This window comes from Haliotis rufescens, unplaced genomic scaffold (assembly GCF_023055435.1).
Source record: "Haliotis rufescens isolate VD_foot unplaced genomic scaffold, xgHalRufe1.0.p SCAF_1, whole genome shotgun sequence".
Lineage (NCBI taxonomy): Eukaryota > Metazoa > Mollusca > Gastropoda > Lepetellida > Haliotidae > Haliotis > Haliotis rufescens.
The window spans coordinates 16,709,899-16,729,779 of NW_025963779.1; the positions used below are offsets into that span (position 1 = coordinate 16,709,899).

At 41.9% G+C, this 19,881-nt stretch overlaps 1 protein-coding gene across 2 annotated transcripts in view; it reads right to left on the reverse strand.

Annotated features, from left to right (window-relative positions):
• LOC124149675 overlaps positions 1 to 18,968 on the reverse strand; it is a 59,266-nt gene extending 40,298 nt beyond the window's left edge. The window contains exon 1 of one of the 2 annotated variants that reach the window (XM_046521408.2): positions 18,951 to 18,968. The gene's annotated coding sequence lies outside the window, so the exon portion shown is untranslated. Of the gene's footprint in view, positions 1 to 6,846; positions 6,864 to 18,950 lie in introns of those variants that run through there. The other variant, XM_048392111.1, reaches the window with a different exon arrangement.
• Between the last annotated feature and the right edge of the window lie 913 nt (positions 18,969 to 19,881).

The window sequence follows — 19,881 nt, forward strand, 5'->3', positions numbered from 1 at the left end:
GAATTGTTTGATAGGCTTTCCTTAGAAGTTGACGGATGGCAAAGTTGACACAATTTATGGATGATAATTTCTGTATTTTACTGTTATCACGACGTTTCGGTATAGATCCTTATACCGTCCTTGATTGACAACCCTATAAGAATCTATACCGAAACCTCACCATAACAGTAAAATAAAGAAGTTGTTATCCCTAAATTGTGTCTACTTTGTCAGCTATTGCATGGGCATGTCATCGGTTAAAAGGGGACTGTAAGAAACCGTGCTCGTCTTCCAGTCTTCATCCCTGATCGTAAGCATCATGAGGTGAGGTGAAGTGGGGTTTTACGTCGCGTCCAAGATTAATGCACTTATATAGCCACGTGTATGTACGTGTGTGTGTTTGTGTGGCTGCTTGTACTAGTCCGGACTGATGCCGATTTTATAGTGCTAGGTCACTGAGATACCATGCCGCGGTTTAACATGAATATCCGACTGACTCCGAGACGATCAGTCCTTGTTTTAGCCCCTTAATGCCGAGCGCCAGACGGGGTAACAACAAGTACCATCTTTTAACGTCTTTTGGTATGACGCGGCCGGGGATCGAACCCCGGACCTTCCGTTCTCCGGGCGGACGCTCTACCACTAGACCTCGGAGGCGGTCGTAAGCATCATGAACAGTTAGGGGTCATGAGTGAGTGAGTGAGTGAGTTAATATTGAACGTCACATCGGCAGTATTTCAGCCATATCGTGACGAGTTAGGGCTCATGAATACTATTTGGGATATTATATTTGTAATGAAGACAGCACACAATTTCAGTATAATATCCCCAACATTGTCCCGATTCCTAACTTTGTGTGTCCCGTATACATGTATATGCCCTTCAACTTCATGAAGTTTGAGATTGTAATGATTTTTGACCGACAATCGACCCTCAGTCATTGCGAGAGCCACTGTTCACAGGTTTAAACATTAGTGAACAATCAAATCTGGTTTATCTATTTGGAACCTCGGGGTAAGTAAAGACTATACTTGTATGAATAACATCTCAATTACAAGTATATTAGAATTAATATTATACAGTGCTTAGTGAAATGAACCCACTTGTATCAGAAAACAAGAGTCGACTGACAACATCAATCATTCCCGCCAATCACAACATTCATAGAATCACAACATTCATAGAATCACAACATTCATAGAATCACAACATGTAAGAGATTACATGGTTGTGGGTGGGAAACACGAGACGCTTGTATGCCAAGGAGCTCCCTGTGTCTGATACAGGACATATTTCCTTAATGGAAAAATAGCCTCACGCGTATGTACTGCTCAAAAACGGCTATAGAACTGATAGTTAAGAAGTTAAAGAACACCCGATTCTGTCATATAACAATAGTAAATCCAGAAAGTGGTTACAGAACACCCTATTCTTTCATATAACAATAGTTAATTTGTAAAGAGGTTACAGAACACCCGATTCTTTCATAGAACAATAGTTAATCTGTAAAGAGGTTACAGAACACCCGATTCTTTCATATAATAATAGTTAATCTGTAAATAGGTTACAGAACAACCTATTCTTTCATATAATAATAGTTTATCTGTAAAGAGGTTACAGAACACCCGATTCTTTCATAGAACAATAGCTAATCTGTAAAGAGGTTACAGAACACCCGATTCTTTCATAGAACAATAGTTAATCTGTAAAGAGGTTACAGAACACCCTATTCTTTCATAGAACAATAGTTTATCTGTAAAGAGGTTACAGAACGCCCGATTCTTTCATAGAACAATAGCTAATCTGTAAAGAGGTTACAGAACACCCGATTCTTTCATAGAACAATAGTTAATCTGTAAAGAGGTTACAGAACGCCCGATTCTTTCATAGAACAATAGTTAATCTGTAAAGAGGTTACAGAACACCCTATTTTTTCATATAATAATAGTTAATCTGTAAAGAGGTTACAGAACACCCGGTTCCTTCATATAACAATAGTTAATCTGTAAAAAAGTTAAAGAACACCCAATTCTTTCATATAACAATACTAAATCCGGAAAGAGGTTACAGAACACACTATTCTTTCATAAAACAATAGTTAATCTGTTTAGAAATGATAAAGAACACCCGATTCTTTCATAATAATATAGTTAAAACGCCGTGGCATTACAAATAAACTGTTGTAATATGGAGGAATAGGGTGTCCTTTAACTTCTCTTGAGTAGTATATATATTTCACCCTTTCATTAACCTAGCTTTAATGTAGTATTCTTTTCACGTACATAGATGGGATATTTTGGATCTCGATTTAAATTCAATAGATTACTTACTCTCAAATGTTTAATTGTTTCTTTTTTATGCCAGGGTCGAAGAAAAAATAAATGTGACAAACAACATTTCAATGTTCAATCTCATCACTATGAACACAATATGGTTCTCTAAATGACACGTGGATCTGACTCATATCATTCGCGTTTGACGGTTGTGACACTGAATGACAACTGAAAATGTATATTTCGCCAGTCACTCGAATCCTCGTGCTTCTCGCACATTTCGTGATCGAACATTCGACATGAACTGTAGAGTATCTAAAAATAGCTTCGGGATTTTCTATGATGATGACGACAGATCATATATATTTAGAAGTAGACACACGAGTTACCTTGTCAGTAAATTAGGACAGGTAGAGTGCACGTTAGCCGGGCGCTATGCCGCCATGGAGAGGCTGTGTAGCAGGTGGCACCTCATTTACAACGCTATCAGCATTGAGACAGAAAATAAGTTACTCGCTCACAATAAACATTGAATCAGTTTATGAAAAGCTAAGTGAACTAAAACACGTAACAAAGAAAATGAGAGAAGGCATATCTCACAGGGAATATGAGGCCTCCTCATGCACAGCATATAAGATCTCAGAAATCGATGACTGTACAAATTTCCAGGTGAGTTATGAATAGAAACGATCTTGGCCCTGATGCCTCTCATTTGATGGTTTTCCCCACGACTACTAACAGGTGTACGACTGAATCACCAGTGTGTGTACCGAGGCCCTATTTAACAAGGGTCCCAGTTGCTTCGGCGTTTTAAAAATGTACAAGTGAAACGAGTTTTCCAGGAAACTGATAAAATGTGTAACACTGCTTCAAGATGGCGGGTCCAGGTTCAGATGCCTTTAGAAGTGATGCGACAAACTGTAAACTTTGCCCCCAACCTATCCAGAAGTTTCATCATCATATATTAATTATTAGAACCCGTCAGGGAACAACTATTTGATTTTCATGGGGTGGGATTTGGGTTTGAGGTGAGGTTTTTTTTAATGTCTAGGAGCTCTATTTTCCCCATCCACTATATACATGTGTTCTTTGCTTTGCTGAATATATACACATCACGAACTGTATTCTTTAGACACTTGTAAGTAAAGGGCAAATTATAAAGTAAAGTTTAGACATAACGACACATTGCTACAGGGACTATACGACTCGTTTATCCAGAACGTTGTCTCCGAGAGCTTGATGTCCGAATAATATGGTTTCATTGTTCGGTCATTTTGCGGACGAACCGCGTTCCATTTCATCACGTGATTGGGTCGACATGGGGCACAAGACCAGAATGATATTTCCGCGTTTCTAAAACTTTAAAAACGAGTTTTCTAGGAAATTGATGTAACCCAAAAAAATATACCAACATGCAAAAGATAATACGACTCAAACTTGTACTCTATTGGGTGAGGTGAGGTGAGGTGAAATGGGGTTTAACGTCGCGTCCAAGATTATTGCACTTATATAGCCACGTGCATGTACATGTGTGTGTTTGTGTGGCTGCTTGTACTAGTCCGGACTGATGCCGATTTATAGTGCTAGCTCACTGAGATACCATGCCGCAGTTTAACATGAATACCCCACTCGGACACAGTATACTGACTCCGAGCCGACCAGTCCTTGTTTTAGCCCCTTAATGCCGAGCGCCAGACAGGGTAACAACAAGTACCATCTTTTAACGTCTTTTGGTATGACGCGGTCGGGGATCGTCTCCTACGCCTCAACTGACTTGATGGGGAAGTTAACGACACAACGTTACAGGGATGAGATTCTTCTGCCACACGTCCTTCCCATCATGCAACAAGCGAAAATAAATTTCCAACAACATAACGCTCGACCTCACACAGCAAGACTGACAACAGACTTACTTTTGGAATCACCACATCCAGGTCCTGCCACTGCCCTTAAGCTCTCCAGAATTACACCCAGAGGAACATTTATGGGATGCACTGGATCAACGACTGCGAGCACATCAGCAACAACCATAGAACACCCGACAGTTGCACTCTAATGGTGGCCATAAAAGAGACTGAGAACAGACGACCTTCACCTTGAAAATCTACTGTTTCATATTTGTATTTTTGAAAATGTCGGCTTCAGTGTCATTGTACAGCGGCGACGACATTTTGTCGCTCATTTACTATAACGTTGATACCTCTTGATTATAACTGTGAACATTAGACTTTAAACCTTGTGAATGTTATATTATTTCATCATTACTGTGTCGAAGAACGACACAATTTCTACCCCTTTAGGTAATTGAAGGCACATGGTAGCTTTTGGCAACTTCCTAATCTGAAGTCCCGACAACTGACACGTCAATGATCGGAAGCTGGGACAATCAGAGTCCACTCAGCGTCAGTTTTGATATTCAGATTATATGGCTAAGCATCCTGGCCAATGTTACGATCCAGGATTTCCCGAAAACCTGCTATACTACATACTGCGAGAGACCCGTGAAGATCCGGGTTAGAATAGGTCTTCAGCAACCCATGCTTGCCGTAAAAGGCGACTATGCTTGTCGTATAAGAGGCGACTAGCGGGATCGGGTGGTCAGGCTCGCTGACTTGGTTGATGCATGTCATCGTATCCCAATTGCGTGGATCGATGCTCATGATGTCAATCACTGGATTATCTGACTCGACTATTTACAGACCGCCGTCATATAACTGTAACATTACTGAGTGCGGCGATAAACAACACACAAACAAACATACTGCGAAAACTTGCCCTGGTAACAATTTGCGTTGGTGCCTATATTACATGGGTATTACGGTAAAGGCTACCAACACGGTATATGCTACGATACTGGGCGTCGATTCGATTTTTGGACGCCGATACGATAAGGGTAACGATACGTAATTGTATTGATTATATATAGAGAGGATGGGGACGACTGGCACTGTCGTCTTAGGCGCCGCAATTCGCTGTGCAGGATTGCGTCCCTTGATACGCCAAAAAAGTTTTAAACGTCTGAGACCTGCATAATTTCGGGCTTTCCTCACACATTAAGCTGACACGTCGTGATATAACTGGAATATTGTTCAAAGCAGTTTTAAACCAAACGTAAAAGCATTTACTCATATACATATATATATCTTTATGTATGAGTTTTCCTGTGTCAGTATATATGAAAGACAACACGTTTTGTCGAGAACAAGAAGTATAATATGCAATTTGTTTCATCATTGTCGGTTGAATTCGGTAAGACAGGAATCAAATAATCATCAAATAATAGGACCAGATGTGGCCGTAGACGTGCCTATGAGTATGACTTTACATAATATAAGCAATTATTAAGGCCGAAAATACATCACGATACTGACATGCATCAGTGGATTATCATACCCTCTTATATGAGGGTTCACAATGACCCATTAAACACATGGCCAAGGCGATGGGGGATGCTCAAGTCTCCATACAAACATTTACACAGGCTTCTGTTTCATCAATGGGAGGATACTCCATCCGACTTCATATCGTAAACATTCACCATTCATCGTCAACAAGGCATTTGTGTGTTGAGCAAGGTTCGCCATCTTGGAAAACTCCTGTTCCAATCTACAGCAACTGTATTTTTCAGATTAACAAAAGTGCAACACGTCAACCTTTAATACACAGCTCCATACTATATCAGCCATGACATTGTTACATTGGCCAAAACTCTGCTTTTTCGGGGTTAGAATCTTTTGAATTTCTAGACAGTGCAATTCCCCATGTACAATGCATGTACAAAGTAATTGTTTTCTCACAAATTCTACTTTTTCCTATGAGTGAGTGAGTATGTTCTTACGTAGCTTTTAGCAATATTCCAGCAATATCACGGCGGGGGACACCAGAAATGGGCTTCACACATTGTACCCATGTCGGGAATCGAACCCGGGTGTTCGGCGTGACGAGTGAACGCTTTAACCACCAGGCTACCCGCCGCCCCTACACTTTCCTATAGTATGGAGATTGTGGGTTGGGGTTGGACGTTTGTTTGTTTGTTGTTTAACGCCGCACTCAGCAATATTCCATCTAAATGATGGCGGTGTGTAAATAATCAAGTATGGACCAGACAATCCGGTGGTTGACATCATGAGCATCGATCTATGCAATTGGGGGGTTGAGACGTGATGGAGATGGCCTGTCGGTGTTAACAGTAAAAACCCATGTGATTTCATTCTTTACAAAAAAAAAAACCAAAAAAAACAGTCCTGGGCAAATACAGGAGAACTAAACTGCTCGGCAAAAGAAAGTATACTTTCATGCTGGTGGTGAGTATAAACAAACAGATATATATATATATACATGTTGGCCATTTGGTCCGGGAGTCGTAATTGTGTTTTGGACCTTGTGTTTTGATGACGTTTGTAATTCCAATCTCACGTGTATATAGTGTACTTCCTTCTTCCCAGCAATTTAGTTAATCTTAACTCAGGATATTTATCCCTTCTTTTAGATGTGCCAAGAAAAATACAGTTAGTTTTAATAAATCTTAACCTGAGAACCACAACGTAAAAACTGATACTGGCTGACAATTGCGTTTATGCTATTTCGACTGTACCTTTAAAACATGTGCCGTTGCTCCAGTCAATGCATGCGTAAACCTCTCCACACAACACACGTCTTCTGTTTTAAACACCACAGACTCAGACAAATATGCCTCAAATATTTTACGAAGCAGCCAATGAGAGCAAGTTTACTGGTATCGCGGTAGACTGACCCGGAAGACCTTGAGCTAATCATGCGCGCAAGAGGCGGTCATAAACCCCAACTAGGAAGTATGTCACGGGGCAATTACAACGTGACAATGTAATAATAACGCTTGGTTGATCTTTAGCGTGGAGTCATTGTCAGTTCTCTTAACGTATAGGGCGGTCGGGTAGCCTAGTGGTTAAAGCGTTCGCTCGTCACGCCGAAGACCCGGGCTCGATTCCCGACATGGGTACAATGTGTGAAGCCCATTTCTGGTGTCCCCCGCCGTGATATTGCTGGAATATTGCTAAAAGCGGCGTAAAACCATACTCACTCACTCACTCACTCACTCTCTTAACGTATAAAGTCGTATACGATGGTGCGGGGGTGGGGCAGGGGTTGACGCCCATTTCTTCCTTTTTTGAATCAAAAGAAACAAGGTTTCACACGTGATCGGTTATAGCACTATACTAGGCATAAACTGAGTGTTTCACACAAATATCACGATTAACAAACGGAAATTGGGTAGTACAATTCACCAACCTGTGATCCCAAATGCACCCGCCCTTCCCCCCTAAAACTGTATCCCCATTCATCAGCTGTTTAATTGCCCACACTCGCAATTTGGGTCAGGCGCGTTCATGTCGAAGTAGTTCAAATGAATTTGGGTTATTCAATGAGGAGCAAAAGATACTTGTTTCAGTGGCCCGGATTTGCCGACTCAGCATCCGGATTCTCGAGTCCGTCGTTGATATATAGCTAATAAAGCTAGCGAGGGCGACCACTGGGTGCTTAAACCCAACATTAACATTGCGTGTATATATGATATGTGACGGGCGACATGTGTATGTGGCATGTACGGAAACTATACTTGATGGGTGGCACGTGTATGTGTATATGGCGTGTAAAGACTATATTTGATGGGCGACACGTGTATATGTATATGGCGTGTAAAGACTATATTTCATTGGCGACACGTGTATATGTATGTGGCGTGTAAAGACTATATTTGATGGGTGACACGTGTATATGTTTAAGGCGTGTAAAGACTATATTTGATGGGCGACACGTGTATATGTATATGGCGTGTAAAGACTATATTTCATTGGCGACACGTGTATATGTATGTGGCGTGTAAAGACTATATTTGATGGGTGACACGTGTATATGTTTAAGGCGTGTAAAGACTATATTTGATGGGCGACACGTGTATAAGTATATGGCATGTAAAGACTATATTTGATGGGCGACACGTGTATATGTATATGGCGTGTAAAGACTATATTTGATGGGTGACACGTGTATATGTTTAAGGCGTGTAAAGACTATATTTGATGGGCGACACGTGTATATGTATATGGCGTGTAAAGACTATATTTGATGGGCGACACGTGTATATGTATATGGCGTGTAAAGACTATATTTCATTGGCGACACGTGTATATGTATGTGGCGTGTAAAGACTATATTTGATGGGTGACACGTGTATAAGTATATGGCATGTAAAGACTATATTTGATGGGTGACACGTGTATATGTTTAAGGCGTGTAAAGACTATATTTGATGGGCGACACGTGTATAAGTAGATGGCACGTAAAGACTATATTTGATGGACGACACGTGTATATGTTTAAGGCGTGTAAAGGCTATATTTGATGGGCGACACGTGTATATGTATGTGGCGTGTAAAGACTATATTTGATGGGTGACACGTGTATAAGTATATGGCATGTAAAGACTATATTTGATGGGTGACACGTGTATATGTTTAAGGCGTGTAAAGACTATATTTGATGGGCGACACGTGTATATGTATATGGCGTGTAAAGACTATATTTGATGGGCGACACGTGTATAAGTAGATGGCACGTAAAGACTATATTTGATGGACGACACGTGTATATGTTTAAGGCGTGTAAAGGCTATATTTGATGGGCGACACGTGTATATGTATATGGCGTGTAAAGACTATATTTGATGGGCGACACGTGTATATGTTTAAGGCGTGTAAAGGCTATATTTGATGGGCGACACGTGTATATGTTTAAGGCGTGTAAAGACTATATTTGATGGGCGACACGTGTATATGTTTAAGGCGTGTAAAGACTATATTTGATGGGTGACACGTGTATATGTATGTATATGGCGTGTAAAGACTATATTTGATGGGCGACACGTGTATATGTTTATGGCGTGTTAAGACTATATTTGATGGGCGACACGTGTATATGTATATGGCGTGTTAAGACTATATGTGATGCCCGGCACGTGTATAAGTATATGGCGTGTAAAGACTATATGTGATGGTTGACATATGCATATACAGACAGACAGACAGATGTATTATTTAAGTCTCACCTAATATTTATAATATATAATGCATGTTAAACCTTATGTATAAGCCATCTGATGTATGAGCCACCTTATGTATGAGCCACCTTATGTATGAGCCACCTTATGTATGAGCCATCTGATGTATGAGCCACCTGATGTATGAGCCACCTTATGTATGAGCCACCTGATGTATGAGCCACCTTATGTATGAGCCACCTGATGTATGAGCCACCTGATGTATGAGCCACCTGATGTATAAGCCACCTGATGTATGAGCCACCTGATGTATAAGCCATCTGATGTATAAGCCACCTGATGTATAAGCCATCTGATGTATGAGCCACCTGATGTATGAGCCACCTTATGTATGAGCCACCTGATGTATAAGCCACCTGATGTATGAGCCACCTGATGTATGAGCCACCTGATGTATGAGCCACCTGATGTATGAGCCACCTGATGTATAAGCCACCTGATGTATAAGCCACCCGATGTATGAGCCACCTTATATATGAGCCACCTGATGTATGAGCCACCTGATGTATGAGCCACCTGATGTATGAGCCACCTGATGTATAAGCCACCTGATGTATAAGCCACCTGATGTATAAGCCACCTGATGTATGATCCACCTGATGTATGATCCACCTGATGTATGAGCCACCTGATGTATGAGCCACCTGATGTATAAGCCACCTGATGTATGAGCCACCTGATGTATAAGCCACCTGATGTATAAGCCACCTGATGTATGAGCCACCTGATGTATAAGCCACCTGATGTATAAGCCACCTGATGTATAAGCCACCTGATGTATGAGCCACCTGATGTATGAGCCACCTGATGTATCTAAAATCGTTACCATGCCGTGAGGACAATTATCGTCAAAGTAGTAAAATTGAAAATAGTAATTTGCAGTCACACATGTTATACATTACAGTTACACTGGAAGACCATCGAAACATATACATGTATGTCGTGTTATCCCTCGTTCGACACAAGCAAAGTTTCAACATTAAACCACGGTGTCGAAAGTCCAGCTGTCGAGATTTATTGATATCGGTTATCTAGAACAAGGATGGCGCTGGTTAAATCGACCGCCTCCGTGATCTAGTGGTAGAGCGGACGCCCAGAGAGCGGAAGGTCTGGGGTTCGATCCCCGGCCTCGTCAAACCAAAAGACGATAAAAGATTGTACTTGTTGTTACCCTGTCTGGCGCTCGTCATTTGTCTTTTTACAGGCAGTTTGTCATTGATCAATCATCATTTTGGTTGATCAATCATGCTTCAAATGCCCGTAACTGAAATAGCTGATTTGACCATGGTGCACAGCTTTCAGTGATAATTCAGCTTATATCCTACCCCATTAGGGATATCAATGGAGAATAATAATTTAAATCTATGTTGTGTAACACTGATTAGAAGTTGAAACTAAAGCCGACGTCTCCTACGTTTTTTATCACCATGCATATATACCGACATGCAATGACACCCACTCATCATACTACACACAGTATAGAAGCCTCAACCTTGAACATGGCGTAGACAGTTTTAGACGCTAGTTTCCTGTCAAGTTTCAAAACACAATTCTGAAATTGTAAATGATATCGAAACTTCACGTCAAAGCATGAATCCGTGACGCGCTTGCTCGTGTATGCCCCAGATTGCGTGACCGCCGCTCTCGGCTGTGCAAATATAGGTCAGCTGGTGTTGACGGAAGTTGTTTCAAGTTTGGATGCGACGCGCCGGCGAGAGCTCGAGCGTAAACGATCATTTACATAACTGAGCCGTACGGTTTTGGTGACGTAGACACATTTTGTCCCCGCGTCAATGGCGCAGTGCAGTGCGCAACGCCTCAATAATATTACGTAAACTATTTGTTATCAATCATTCACACTAGCTTACAAACATTTTTGTTTACTGTTTATTTGGCTTTCCTGACGCAAGAGGGACATATATGGTAATGTTCGAGTGAAAGCAAATATTATTGTTGAATGGTAATATTGTTGAGTGTCATTGTTAATATATTGCTCTGCGGACAATGTTGGATCAGGGAGCGAATGTATACGGCTTTCAGCGTTATTTCAGATTATACGCCCACAAATTAGGGATGTCAGTGGTTAATAAATATACACAGTAAAAAAAGTGTTGCACCCCCTATACTTTTTCATGGAGGGGTGTTTTGAAAGGGTGTAAAGATAACCGAATTAATATTATAATCAGGATTTCGTGTATACCAACAAACCAGTGTATTGTCTATACAATGAACTTAAATGGGGTATTCCATGACCTTATGGCATGTAATAATCTCATGCTGAACTGAAAAATGAACGAACAACGAAGACGCATTAAGTATGGTGACATCTCAATAATTTTTAGTGACCAAATTCATCCAATAGGGTAAGAATGTCATATGGAGATTTGACGAACACAGTAAGTCAATATCGAGAACTTCCACCAAGCACTTGGATCACAGCTTGAAGTCTTCGTCTCATACTCCTCACCAGACGTTGGAATCGCTCCATGGGCAGCTGCTGCCACTCCTCGTGTAATGCTGCTTCCAATTCACGCAAGTTCTGTGGAGGAGGGTCCCGACGATAAATCAGGCGTCCCAAAATGTCCCATACATGTTCCAGAGGATTCAGATCTGGACTCATTGCTGGCCATGGAATCTGCGTCAGAGCATTGTTGTGGATAACCTGGGTCACAGCTCGTGAACGATGTGGTCTGGCATTGTCATCCATGAATATCGGTCTGGTGGCCAGTGGATGATTGTCAAAATGGGGCACCACAACTGGATTCAGCACCTCTTGGATGTAGCGCTCCCCTGTCAAGTTGCCTCGTATGGTCACTAAATCAAGCTTACAATCAAATGAGAAGCATCCCCAGACCATAACAGATCCACCTCCAAATGGTACAGTTGGCATGATGTTTCTTGCAGTATAAGCTGTTCCAGGACGCCTCCATACTCTCACTCTGCCATCCACAACATGCAGAAGGAACCTGCTTTCGTCCGACCAGTGGACTCTTCTCCAGGACCTCAAGTTCCAGTTCTGTCTCAGTCTACACCAGGCTAGACGTAGTCGTTTGTGGTTGTCTGTGAGTTTAGGTCGCTTGATAACCCTTCTGGACTTCAACCCTGCAGCTTTAAGACGATTTCTCACGGTCTGGGTACTGAACTGTTGACGAGGAAGCCAAAGACGTTTCAAGGTTGTGCTTGTAGCAAATGGATGACGCCTTACCACCCTCAACAACGCTCTGTCATCTCTAACTGTGGTCTTACGTGGTCTGCCAGAGGGTCTGCGATTCCTTACATCATTAGTTTGTGCGTGTTTTCTGACCAAACGGCTTATTGTTGAGTAGCGATGTCCGGTTCTTCTGTCAATCTCCTTGAACGAAAGACCTGCTCCATGAAGGCCAATAATCTGCCACTTGACTGCTTCTGACAATCGTCTACCCGGCATTGTGGGTTACAATAAACTGGGCTGTCAGAGAACATCTTTTATAGGCGATGTTGAGCTTAAGAAGATACTGCAATCTGCAAATGTCATGCACCATGCAATTCACGTGCTGATTGCTACGTTTTGGTGATCATCTTCCCTCCGAAAACATTACACATTTAACATCAGATCCCCAAGGAATACCTACCATTAAAACCAGAGTCGGGCGTTTTAAATGTTGTGATGTATCAAACGTATTAATGTGGGGGTGCAACACTTTTTTTACTGTGTATATAATTCTATTTTGTATTAAATTGAATAGCAGTTAAGATACACTCCGACTACGTAAAGGGAACGCCCAATGAACGTATTACGTGAAGAGGGGCGGTCGGGTAGCCTAGTAGTTAAAGCGTTCGCTCGTCACGCCGAAGACCCGGGTTCGATTCCCTACATGGGTACAATGTGTGAAGCCCATTTCTGGTGTCCCCCGCCGTGATATTGCTGGAATATTGCTAAAAGCGGCGTAAAACCAAACTCACTCACACTCACTATTACGTGAAGTATTTGTTATCAATCATCCCAACTCGCTTACAAACCTATTTCGTACAGCCTATTATTGCTAAGTGTTAAAATTGTTGAGCGTCATTGTTAATGATTATTGCTCTGCTAAAAAAGTTTGACCAGGGAGTGATTGTGTGAGTGAGTGAAAGTTGATTGACGCTGCAATCAGCAATATTACAGAAACACTAGGGCTCGCTGTAACTGTATCGTAAAATCATCAACAAGGCTGTAATGTGTTTATTAAATATATATATTTAAGCTATGTCGGAGTGAGAAGGCCTATATTATACTTGTATAGTTAGTAGACAGACTTTGCGTTCAATCACTGACACATGTTAATCTCACTAGTACCCTGACCCTAACCCTAACCTAACCCTAACCTAACCCTAAAGCGTTCGCCATGGCTTAATGGATAGGGCCTCTGCCCGGATAGCGAAAGGGCGGTGGTTCCAGTTCTGGCAAGTCATACCAAAAGAAGTTAAAGATGGTACTTGTTGTTGCCCTGTCTGGAGCTAGGTATGAAGGGAAGAAAACAAGGACTGGTCGGTTCAGATTTAGTATACTGTATGAGTGAGGTAAAACTGCAGCATAGTATCCTCCCATATAGCGCAACAATGTTACATGTTGACCATTTGTAACAATGCCTCGCTTTCAACAATATTTTGACTTTTACGAAAGGACGACAATGCGACATAAATCACTGCTGCCACTGTAGGCGAACTGCACTGGAGGTGAAAGAAGGCGACGCCCCCTCACCTTATTTGTTGAGAAGCATTCTTTCATTGAAATCACCCATGCGGGGGTGGTACAAGTCAAAATACCAAAGAGAACTTTAATTGAGTGAGCGAGTGGGTTGGGTATAACACCGTTTTGAGCACTATTTCTGTTATATCACCCAACTGGAATTTTAGTCTGTTAAGTCCCTTGCCTCGGGAAGATGGACACTGACATATTCGCTCGTCTTCACGTGGCTACTATGTGAGAACCCGTCGGATTCCTGGTTAGAATAACTTAGAATCGGTCCTCAGCAACATCTGCTAGTTGAAGGAGGTGACTAATGGATCGGGTGGTCAGGCTCGGTGTTGAGTGGATTGTGAACAATCCCTGGCTTGTCTGGTCCAGACTGGTGAGAAGCCCATATCTGGCGTCCCCCGCCATGATGTTAGTGGAATATTGCTAAGGCGGCGTAAAACCATACTCACTCCCTTACTTGGGCTGATTAAAGTAACTTCTCTACGTAAAAACAGGCGGTGGTAATAAATTAGATGCTAGGGAAACTGGAATAGTATTAGGCCACAGATTGAGTTAGGTTGAGACCAACAGGCGGACGTCGTAGAAATAGTTAGAAGCAAGTGCCCGTGTCATGTCGCATGTACTTTTACATGTACTTTTACTGCAACAATATTATATCCGGTAAGATAAGAGTAATTGTTGTTATGTATCAATTACCCGTCCTTACATATTGTAGTGACGCACAAGCACGGCAGGCTGGTAAACAGGAACTGTTAGGACTTTGTGTACCAACCGCAGGAATCCGCGTACTGTTTCGCAATATCCAGCCGGGTCTGTGGGACCTAATTATCAACCCTTATCAAGAGTCTCCTGTTAAATGCCGTTCTGGCTGGGAGTACTGATAAGCATGCAGGATACACGCCGATTGTTCTTGGAACCGATGTCAACAGCACTTGAGCTGATGTTGTCGCAATAGAGGAACAGTTCCTCATTCAGCGATATGCTGGCGTTACTCTTGTAAAATGTTCAATATTGTCTGACATTTAGACACAGATTAAAGATGAGCGAGTTTTGATATATGGCGCTTTGAACTGTTTTTCATACATATGCCATGGCTTAAACATATGAATGAATGAATGAATGAATGAGGTGAGGTCAAATGGGGTTTGACGTCGCGTTCAAGATTATTACACTTATAACGTGTGTGTGTGTGTGTGTGTGTGTGTGTGTGTGTGTGTGAACCTGTACATATGCCGACACCAAGCCGACTAGTCAGTGTTTTAGCCCATAATGCCTAGCGCCAGGCAGGGTAACAACAAGTACCGGGCGGATGCTCTCCCACCAGACCACGGCGGCAACGAATGAATGAAGAATCACATATGTGATTGAGTGAGTGTGGTTTTACGCCGCTTTTAGCGATAATCCTGCAACATCACAGTGGGGGACACCAGTAATGGGCTTCACGCAGTGTACCCATGTCGGGAATCGAACCCGGGTGTTCGGCGTGACGAGCGAACGCTTTAACCACTAGGCTACCCGACCGCCCCGAATGACATATGTAATTTGTTTGCAGTGACCTAAACAAACACTTTACAATATTAACATACAGTAAACTACGGTTATAACGAACTCAAAGGGACTACTAATTTTAGTTCGTTATAACCGTAGTTCGTTATAAGCATATAAACAGCAAAACTACAGCAAGTAGTTGGGACCAAAAAGTAAGTTCGTTATATCCGTCAGTTCGTAATAAGCGTGTTCGTTTTAACCGTGGTAAGTTACCTATAGATACGATCGCTTATTGAATGTTCGTTACAACAAAGATTACAATGATGTATTGTTGCCAAAAAATAATTTGTTCCATCAAATGCTGGAAAACACCACAAGGCCTCTCAAAACAAGTGTCCACTCTGCTGCCAGTTATAAATATGTATTGTGGCTTCAGCGACAGATTAAATGAGCTAGATTCGAAACAGTTGTCACGATCACATATGAAGAATATACACTCCTTGGCAAAATGTACAGATAGTATCAAACTCAGGTCCCCCGATATACAGAACTTCCGAACTCAAGTCGAACCTGGGCTTCACGTGCGACAAGTTGGCCACGTCCCAAGTGGGAACTTTCACTAGAATGTCAGTTCGCCCCAGGCGCAGCGTCACCGACATTGGAGACCAGTCTACATGACAGACAGAACCAGGTCACAGGTAACGCGTGTTCGTCTGCACAGTAGGATGCGTGACCGTTGTACCGTGGTACATGTTATTGTCGCCGGACAGCGCTCCACGCGATCAACAGCCTGTTTACCCACTAGCTGTATCACTCCGACCTGGACAGCATGTTTGTGAGTGACATGTAGGTTAATCGTTGGCTTAGGTAGCTCACAAAGGAATCAAGTGCAAATTAACGGTGAGATGAATCGGTGGTAAACTGCGTCAGTGCGATATGATTATAACCATCAATAATGACTATCTATGATAAGGCGGCGGAAAATCGGTAATGTTGATGCATGTTGATGCATGTCATTGTATCCCAACTGAATAGATCGGTGCTCCTGATGTCAATAACATTTACTGTATTGTCTGGTCGAGACTCGATTATTTACACACTGCCATCATATAGCTGGACTATTGCTGATAGCGGCGTAAAGACCCGACAAACAAACACACTCTATGTGTAATCACTTTGAATGACTAAGTGAGTGGGTATACTTTTACGCCGCTTCTAGCAATATTCCAGCAATATCAAAAGACCCGGGTCTCCGGCGTGACGAGACAACGCTTAATCCACTAGGCTACCAACCACCCCTCTCTTTGAATGAAGCTGTATGCAATACCAAATACTATTTGTATGCCTTACCCAGAAATCAGCTTCAATCAGTCTTCCCAGGGCCACTCGGAATACCTCTACCAAACGCTGAGCAGTAAATATACTGGGGTTTCTACTTTGACCCGGAATCTCCACAGTAACACGTGGGCATATGTAGCCCAGTCGCCTAAGGCGCCGCGTCACTTAGGCGACCAGAAACCTAAGATCTTGGGTTCGAATCCCGGTTCGACCTGATTATGTTTTTAGGTTTATCAATACCATACCCGTACTCTTGGATTTCACTAAAGAGGTAAACGTCTAAGGTCTTCATGCTTCGTTGATTCCCCTAACATCAAGATGACACCATGTGATAAAACTGTAATACTGGCCAAGGCACGGGGACATCACCAAACGAGTTCGTTGTGAGATTGTAATACGTTGACAGTCTACCCGATGATTTATAAAACGTATTTACAAATAGTGAGGGTGGTTGATAAAGGAAGCTGTACACTTCTGCACCCATCAACCAGGCTAGGTTCACGTGTCTAATGACATAAGTCTGTGCACATCACATCCTTCTATCATATCCTTGACAACATGTCGTATAATAAGCTAAAGTCACGCCTTCCTCGTACTGATACCCCAGTGGGCTCACATACATGCATGTATGTTACGACAAGGGTTAAGCTTCGTGACCCCTTTCAGGAAGCAATGGAACTGGGCACCATTACTGAAATACAAATATTGATGTCTCTTGCTGATATATGCAATACACAAGGTCGTCAATATGAAAACCAAATCGTATTTCTTTTATGTTTGTTTGTTGTTTAACGCCACAATCAGCTATATGACGGCGGTCTGTAAACAATCGAGCCTAAACCAGACACTCCAGAGATTGACATCATGAGCATCGATCCACGCAATTGGGATACGATGACATGTCGATCCCGTTGGTGGCCTCTTACGACAAGCATAGTCGCCTTTTACGGCAAACATGGGTTGCTGATGATCTATTCTACCTATTTCTTTGAAAATGCACTTTCATTTCATTCATTCCATTGTATGAATTCTATTCATTTGAATAATTCCAACAAGGACTGGTCGGCTCGGAGTCAATATACTGTGTCTGAGTGGGGTATTCATGTTAAACTGTGGCATGGTATCTCAGTGTGCTAGCACTATAAATCGGCATCAGTCCGGACTAGTACAAGCAGCCACACACATACATACACGTGCATGCACGTCGCTATATAAGTGCAATAATCTTGGACGCGACGTTAAACCCCATTTCACTCACCTCACCCATATTCTATTCATTCTAGTTTTCATTCTATCTATTCCATTCATTCCATTCATTCACTCAATGTGACGACAGGTGTGACTGAGGAGCTCTGTTCCCCAATTTTCCCAACCGAAAATAAACCAAACATTGAGCTCGCGGGAAATGGAATGTTAACGGGTGTCGCTGGGAGTGGACGTGGAAATGTACAATGCACGTTTAGCCACTGTGTGTGCATATGCCGGTATGAGTTTATGCCGGTGAAGTGTATGTAAAAGCGCTTCCCTCCTATACTGGTCCGTCAACTCGGTTAAACAAGGTTAAAACGAAAGTCCGGATATAATGAGCACGAAGGTATCTTCAAAATCAGTTCGACGTATCCGGAGTTACTCGAAGAAATTTTGGAGTTAATTACTAATCATTGGGAGCTTGATGTCGTTTCGTTACAACAGTACAGTAAACTACGATTATAACGAACTCAAAGGGACCACTTATTTTAGTTCGTTATAACCGTAGTTCGTTAAAAGCATATATACAGAATATATACAGCAAATGGCCGCGACCAAGAAATAAGTTCGAAATATCAGTCAGTTCGTTATAAACGTGTTCGTTATAAACGTATTTTACTGTATACGGAATAACCTATGATACTTGACATGTTATCTTTAGATAGACTCCTATACTGTCATAACTGTGTCTACAGAGGCGAAATTGCTACTCTAACCGATTCGCATCCTGGATGTCAATATCTTTGAATAAAATGTTCGGTTATTTGTTTAAAATCTGTGTGTTTTTTAAAAAAAAGGAGTAAGTACTTACATTGAATAAACCTTCTCGATTCCGGATTCGAACTCAAGACAGCCGCGACATAGACATGAATCGCCACCCGTTCAAACAACAGCAGAAGAAACCGCTTCACGGTGACGCGGGCTTTTATATAGCGACGGGTGGGAGCGGCACGTGTCATCAGCGACAAATATATTATCGTGGTTGGTATTTCGAGTATGCCGTACGGAAGGGTAGTGCCAATCTTGTGTATTGTCCATTTACACATTCCTCATATAGATATTGTCTTTTTCTGATTTCATAAAAAAAATCTTTTAAATATCGTTTTATTTAAATACACAGGATTGGAATGTTATTTCGATTTGCATCAGAACAAATCTAGGAAGAATTTAATTTTTTATCAAACTATTGTTATCAGTTCTATATATGTGCGTTATGCAAGTTATGGGATTCCTGGAAAGACGTGAGACGGTCTCCAGTGTCTGACTGATTGTGGCCTTACGGTTTTATTGACTTTCGCTGTGGTTGATTTTTGGTTTGTTGTTTAAGAAGTAGAATTCGTTCATATTTTGTTGTTGTTTAACACCTCACTCAGCAATATTCCAGCTATATGACGGCGGTCTGTATATAATCGAGTCTGGACCAAACAATCTAGTGATTGATATCATGAGCATCGATCCACGTAATTGGGATCGATGACATGCATCAACCAAGTCAGCGAGCCTGACCCCCCGATCTCGTTAGTCGCCTCTTACTACAAGCATAGTCGCCTTTTACGGTAAGCATGGGTTGCTGAAGACCTATTCTACCCGGATCTTCACGGGTCTCGCTGTGGTTGAAGTAGTTGTGCATAAAAATATATAATATTCAGTTTTTGCCTGACAGAATGCAGGAAGAAGGTGATAATGCAACGTCATTCTTAAACCAGTCTTCCTTGTCTGGGTACGCGTGTGGTATTGAAATA